General features: G+C 33.4%; 1 pseudogene; it reads left to right on the top strand.

Annotated features, from left to right (window-relative positions):
• The first annotated feature begins 545 nt into the window (after positions 1-545).
• On the top strand, positions 546-1620 carry LOC132417968 (DNA excision repair protein ERCC-6-like 2; annotated as a pseudogene).
• Positions 1621-7762: the final 6142 nt, after the last annotated feature.

Genomic DNA, 7762 nt, shown 5'->3' with positions numbered 1-7762 from the left:
AGGACTGTAGGAGACTACTATGAATAATTATATGCCAACAAATTGTACAGTCTGGAAGAAATGAATAAATACCTAGAAACATAAAACCTATCAAAACTGAATCATGAAGAAATAGAAAATATGAACAGACAAATTACCAGTAAAAAATTGAATCAGTAATTAACAACCTTCCAACAAAAAGCTCATGGCTCAATGGCTTCACTGATGAATTCTCACAAACATTTCAGAATTGCGAAGTTGCAGTGTGCTGTAAAGGGAGGCCCAACACTGAAAGGGAGGGTAGGGGGTTGACTTGCCCACCTGTTGTCCTCCACCATGGCAGAGCTCTAGAGGACTAAGTGAGTGCTGCCTTGTCAGCTTCCACAGCATACCTTGGCCACTGTCCTTTCTCCCTTCATCGCCTTGGGCCCCTCCTTTGTTCCCTCTGTCACATGTTAACGGGCCACATGGGGGAGGCACTGTATAGAGGGCAGCAGGAAGTGGTATTGGCCACCATCCTCCCACTGGCCTCCTCCTTGTCATCCTCCTGCCTGGCCTGGGGCTAAATGCAGCCAAACTGTCAGGCCCCTCCCCCTGGCCAGACGGATCCTTCTGCCTAGAAACCAGGTGTGGAAACGACTGGCAAATACATGGCATCCAGGAGAAAGATGTCTTTCCTCTTCTCCAGATAATGAAAAACTTTATAAAAATCTATCACTTCATAAAACTTCATAAAATCTATCACTGTGGATGAAAATAGGAAGTCATTTGCATCATCTTATATTCAGATTTTCAAGAAAGGAAAATACTTCTCAAAAGATTTCAAGAAGTAAGAACTGTTAAAGATTGCTTCAGGAATTTTATATTTGATGATGAAGATTTGGAAAAACCTTACTTCCTAGACAGAAAATTTCCATCTTCTGCTATTGCTTTCTCTTATCTGAAGATTGAAACTCTATTCCTTATACAATTAATGGGTATTTGACAGACTACCAAAGGGAAGGAGTCCGGTTTATCTATGGACAATTCATCCAAGGAAGAGGGAGTATTCTTGGTGATGATATGGAACTTGGAAAAATAGTACAGGGTATTTCATTTTTGGTGGCAGTTTTGCATAAATAGATTACTCATGAAGATATTGAAAATAAAATGACAGAGGTTTTACTACAAAGTATGAAAAAGGAGCACCTCTTCTCTTATAGCAAAAAATATGTTCTTAATAGTTGCTCCTCTTTCTGTCCTCTACAACTGGAAGGATGAATTGGACACCTGGGGATATTTCAGAATCACTATTTTACATGGTAACAAAAAAGACAATGAACCGACTTGTGTAAAGCAGAGGAAATGTGAAATTGCTGTAACGGCTTATGAAATACTGTACTTGTGTCTGGATGAACTTAGCAGTTTGGAATGGTCAGCTGTTATTGTAGATGAAGCTCATAGAATCAAGAATCCAAAGGCTAGAGTAACAAAGGTTATAAAAGCTTTAAAATGTAATGTTCACATTGGCCTCACTGGAACCTGGACTGGGTTGTGCCAGCACTTTTAGGTAGCAGGATCCATTTCAAGAAGCAGTTTTCTGACCCAGTAGAACATGGTCAGAGACACACAGCAACAAAAAGAGCACTAGATACTGGCTGAAAGTTGTCTATCAAACAGTATTAGAAACAGAAGATGGCACAAAAACAGAAATCAATGTAACAGAATAGAGAACACAGAGATAAATCTAACCACTTATGGTCAATTAATCTATGACAAAAGAGGAAAGAATATACAATGGGAAAAAGACAGTCTCTTCAATAATTGGTGGTGTGAAAACCAGATAGTTATGTGTAAAATATGAGATTAGAATACTTCCTCACACCAAATACAAAAATAAACTCAAAATGGATTAAAGACCTAAATGTAAGCTCTGAACCATAAAACTAGAAAAGAGCATAGACAGAGCACCCTTTGACATAAATCATAGCAGTATTTTGCACATGTGTCCTAAAGCAAAAGAAATAAAAGCAGAAATAAACAAATAGGACTCAAACTTACAATTTTTTTTCACAGCAACGGAAACCATCCACAATATGAAAGGAAAAACCTACTGAATGGAAGAAAATATTTGCAAATGACATGACCGATAAGGGGTTAATATCCAAAATATATAAACAGCTCATCCAACTCAACATCCAAAAAACAAACAGCCCAATTAAAAAGTGGGCAGAAGACCTGATAAACATTTTTCCAAAGAAGACATACAGATGGATAACAGGCACATGAAAAAATGCTTAGCATCTCTAACCATTAGAGAAATGCAAATCAAAACCACAATGAGATATCAATTCACCTCTCAGAATGACTTTAATCAAAAGTCTACAAATAACACATATTGGTGAGGATGTGAAGAAAAGGGAACCTTTGTACACTTTTGGTGGGAATGTAAAGTGGGGCAGCCACTGTGGAAAATAATATGGAAGTTCCTTAAAAAACTAAAAATAGAGCTACCAAATTATCTGGCAATTCCACTCCTGGGTATATACCCAAAGAAAATGAAAACAGTAATTCAAAAAGATACATGCACCCCAATGTTCATAGCAGCATTATTTACAATAGCCAAGACATGTAAGCAACTTAAGTGTCTATCAACATATGAATGGATAAAGAAGATGTGATATACATATATACATATTTGTATATATATACATATGTATATATGTATATACATTCAGCCATAAAAAAGAATGAAATTCTGCCATTTGCAACAATGTGGATTGACCTAGAGTATTACGATTAGTGAAATAAATCAGACAGAGAAAGGTAAATACTCTATGTTATTACTTATATGTGGAATCTAAAAAATAAAACAAATGTATGTAACAAAACATAAACAGACTCACATATATAGAGAACAAACTAATCATTACCAATGGGGAGAAGGAAGGAGAGAGGGGCAAGATAGAGTATGGGATTGAGAGGTACAAACTACAATGTATAAAATAGATAAGCAACAAGAATATATTGTACAACACAGGGAAGTGTAGCTCTTGTTTTGTAATAACTTTAAATTAAGTATAATCTATAAAATATTTAATCATTATGTTTGTATACCTGAAACTAATAAAACATTGTAAATTGACTCTACTTCAATTAAAAAAATTAATTAGGAAAGGCAGAAAAAGAGGGTACAAAATAAACAAAAGCAAATACATTAATTGAAAACAGCCATAAACATGATAAATATTAATTTAATGTTAATAATCACTTTAAATGTGAATGATCTAAATGCACCTATTAAAATACACAGATAGTGTGAAATAAAAAAACACAGCTATATGTTATGTACCATAAAGATACATTAAATTTAAAGACTTAAATTAAAAGGAAGAATTGGGAAAAGGTAAACCATGTTAATTCTAAGCAAAAGAAAGCTGGAATAGATATGGTAATTTAAAACAAAGTAGACTTCAGTACAATGAAAATTACCAAAGATAAAGAGATATATTACATAATAATAAGTAGGTCACATATACAAGAAAACATACAAATCTTAAATGTGCATGCACTGAAAAACTGTCCAAATACATAAGCCCAAATCTGATAGAAATAAAAGGATATATAGACAAATCCACTATTATGGTTGGAGACTTCAACACCTCCTTTTGTAATTGATATATCAAGCAGACAGAATATCAGTAAGGATATAGCTGACTTGTATAGTACTATCAATCAACTTGATCAAGTTGACACTTAGAACATTCCATTCAACAATGGCAGAATATATATTCTTCTGAAGGTCATATAGAAAATTCACCAAGATAGATGACATTATTGGCCCAAAAACACTTTAATGAGTTTAAAAAAATAAAAATCATACCATGTACATTCTCATACCACAAAGGAATGAAACTAAAAACTAATAATGTAAACAGAGCTGGAAAACCCTCAAAAATTTGGAGATTAAACAACATATTTATTAATGGCACATGAGTTATTTTGTGTTTGCTCCATCTAAATATACTTTGATTTGAATAAGCTTCAGGGTAATAGCAAGACTAAGAAAGAGAAAGTACACAGAGTTCGCATATACCACTTTCCCCCCCAACAAACATAGCCTCCCCTATTATCAACATACCATACCAGAGTGGTATATTTCTTACAATTAATGAGTCTACATTGACATGCCATTATTAGTCAAAGTCCATAGTTTCATTAGAGTTCACACTTGATGTACCTTCTATGAGTTTGGACAAAAGAACAACGATAATTACCCACCATTATAATATCATACAAAACAAGTTTCACTGCCTTAAAAATTTCTCTGCTTTGCTTATTCATTCATCCCTCTCCCCACCCTTAGCAACCACTGATTTTTTATTTTCCCGTAGATTTTTCTTTTCCAGGATGTCTTATAGTTGGAATCATACAGTATTTAGCCCTTTAAATTTGACTTTCTTAACTTAGTATTGTGCATTTAATTTTCCTCCATGTCTTTGTATATCTTGATGGCTTATTTCTCTATAGTGCTGAATAATACTCCATTGTTTAGATATATCACAATTTATCCATTTACCCACTGAAGCACATCTTGATGGGTTCCATGTTTTAGCAATTATGAATAAAGATGCTACAAATATTCATTTACAGGTTTTTAAAATTGGCATAAGTTTTCAATCATTTGGGTAAACACCAAGGATCATGATTGCTGAATCATATGATAAGAGAATGTTAAATTTTGTAAGAATCTGCTAAACTGTCTTCCAAAGTATTTGTATCATTTTGCATTCCCACCAGCAAGGTATGAGAGTTCCTGTAACTCCACATCCTCACCAGCATTTGGTGGAGTCATTTTTCTAGATTTTGGCCATTTTAATAGGTGTGTAGTGGTATCTCATTTTATTTTCAAATCTTTGATGAGATGATGTGGCACATCTTTTCACATTAATATTTTTCATCTGTATATCTCCTGTAGTAACTTGTCTGTTCTAATATTTTGCCCAATTTTTAATTGAGTTGTTCATTTTCTAGTTAATTTTTAAGAGTTTGTATACTTTGGATACAAACATATACCTTTATATGTTTTATTTTATTTTATTTTATCCCCATGTGTGGCTTGTCTTCTAATCCTTTTGACATTATATTTTACAGAGCAGAAATTTTTAATTTTAATAAAATCCAGCTTCAATCTAAGTATTTTTCACATGTACCTAAAATCAGTTATTCTCATTTAGAACAAATTCAGGTGGGTAAATGAGAAAACAAAAGTTGTTGTTTTTATTAATATTTTAAATAGAAATATCCATGGACAGTACTATTTCTTTAAGACACAAGAGGAACATTATAATAATAAAGTATTGAAAGGCATTAAAATGTGTTACTTGGAATTACTGCCTCAAATGATTATTCATTATTGCATGGTGTAAATTGGTGCTGGGTTACATGCAATACCTGTAAAGACACTGATCCTCTCTTCCATAAGTATAGAATGCTCTAGACTTCATAAAGTCATCATAAAATCAAGAATTCTGTCCACACTATAAAAATTATCAAAGGAAATTCAAATACTTCAGGCACATCTGACATATTGGGGCCTTTGTATCAGCACCGGAACCACCATTACAGAATCTCTGGGGATAGTGTGGCTTTTCTAAAATTTTCTCAGGTTTAACTCAATCTTTCTCTCTAATCTCTGTGAGATCTACTATAGGCTCCAAAGACATTGTCATATTTGAGTGACAGATGGGTTCTCAGTGTCATATGACTAGCTAATCTGCCCCTCAGTGTCTGGTTAACTGGTAGAGTCACTAGTATAGATGGTATATCTTCCAGGCTTAGAAAGATCTGATGAATTTATTTTCAAAAGAAATTTATATTAGTACTGACATATCTTATTCTTAGAATAAAGTAAAATACTTAAGATTCACTAAATAGTAATTATTATAATTTATTATTAATTTTTGTTTTCCATACTCCAAACTAATTCTGACGAGAAATCTGTGAAAGTCAGAAACATAGAATGGGACCAAGCAATAAATTATTAAAGGATTAAAATATCTGTCTTATCGGATTTGTGAAGACAAGACTGTGGCTTGTCTTCTCATTCTCTTGACACTGTCTTTCACAGAGCAGAAGTTTTTAATTTTAATGAAGTCCAGCTTATCAGTTATTTCTTTCAATGGATTGTACTGTTGCTTTTGTGTCTAAAAAGTCACTGGCAAACTCAAGGTAATCTAAATTTATTCGTATGTTACCTTTTAGGAGTTTTATAATTTTGCATTTTACATTTAGGCCTATGATCCATTTTGAATAAATTTTTATAATAATTATTATTATTTCTTGCATGTGGGTGTCCAGTTGTTCCAATACCACTTGTTGAAAAGACACAATTTTCTTCATTTTATTGCCTTTGCAACTTTGTCAAAAGTCAGTTGACTATATTTGGTTGCTCTATTCCTGGGCTGTCTGTTCTGTTCCATTGATCTATTTGTCTATTATTTCACCAGTACTGCACTGTCTTGATTACTATAGCTTTATAGTAAATCCTGAAGTTGAGTAGTTTCATGCCTCTGACTTTGTTATTCCTCAATATTTTATTGACTATTTTGGGTCTTTTGCCTCTCCATATAAACTTTGGAATCAGTTTGTGGATATCAACAAAATAAGTAGCTGGGATTTTGTTTGGGATTGTGTTGAGTCTATAGATGAAGTAGTAACAATTGATATCTTAATAAAACTGCATCTCCCTGTCCATGAACAATGAATATATCTTCATTTATTTAGATCTTTATTTTTCTTTTGGACATATATCCAATTTGTAACTGAATGTATATGTCATATCTTGTTCATCCATTCATCCATAGATGGACACTTGGGTTGCTTCCACATTTGATTACTGTGAATAATGCTGCCAATGTCATGGGTGTACAAATATCTCTTCTAGATCTTGCTTTCAAGCTTTTTTGAGTATATACCCATAAGTGGAATTGCTGGGTCATACGATAATTTTATCTTTAATTTTTTGAGGAACAACCATGTCTTAGTTATTTTGGGCTGCTCTACAAAAATTCCAATGACTGAGTGGCTAAAACAACAATATTTATTGCTCACATTTCTGAAGGCTGGGAAGTCCAAAATTAAGGTTCCAGAGATTTCTGGAGGGGCCCTCTTCCTGGTTTGCTAAGGAACGTCTTCTTGTATCTTCACATGGCAGAGAGAGAGAGAGAGAGAGAGAGAGAGAGGAAGCAAGCTCTCTCTGGTCTCTTCTTTTAAGGGCACTGATGAAATGGAAAAATTCCTAAGAACACACAACTTACCAAGGCTGAATCATGAAAACACAGAAAATCTGAACAAACCTATAACTAGCAGGGCTACTGAATCAGTAATCAAAAACATCTCTAAAAAGAAAATGCCAGGATCAGATGGTTTCACTGGTGAATTCTAACACACTTTTAAAGAAGAATTAACACCATTCCTACTTAAACTCTTCCAAAAAAAAAAAAAAAATGAAGAGGAGGGAACAAGTCCAAACTCATCCTAATAGTGAAATTTTCTGTTGTTTTCTAACAGCATACATTATAAATTATTTTTATTAATTTGTAAAGAAAACTTTGGATTTACTTACCTGTTTAACATTTTAGTTATTTGCTCACTATTATGCATATCAGACTATTCTTCTGACATCTTTTGTTCATTCTTGAGGAGTTAATTTAGTACAGGTCTCTTGTTGGTAGTCTCACTTTTTATTCATCTGAAAGTGTCTTTTTCTACTCTAATTTTTCATATATTGATTTCCTGGTGT

Source organism: Delphinus delphis, chromosome X (genome assembly GCF_949987515.2).
Source record: "Delphinus delphis chromosome X, mDelDel1.2, whole genome shotgun sequence".
Taxonomy (NCBI): domain Eukaryota; kingdom Metazoa; phylum Chordata; class Mammalia; order Artiodactyla; family Delphinidae; genus Delphinus; species Delphinus delphis.
Note: the sequence above shows the minus strand (reverse complement) of the source record. Positions and strands in the feature narration are given on the sequence as shown.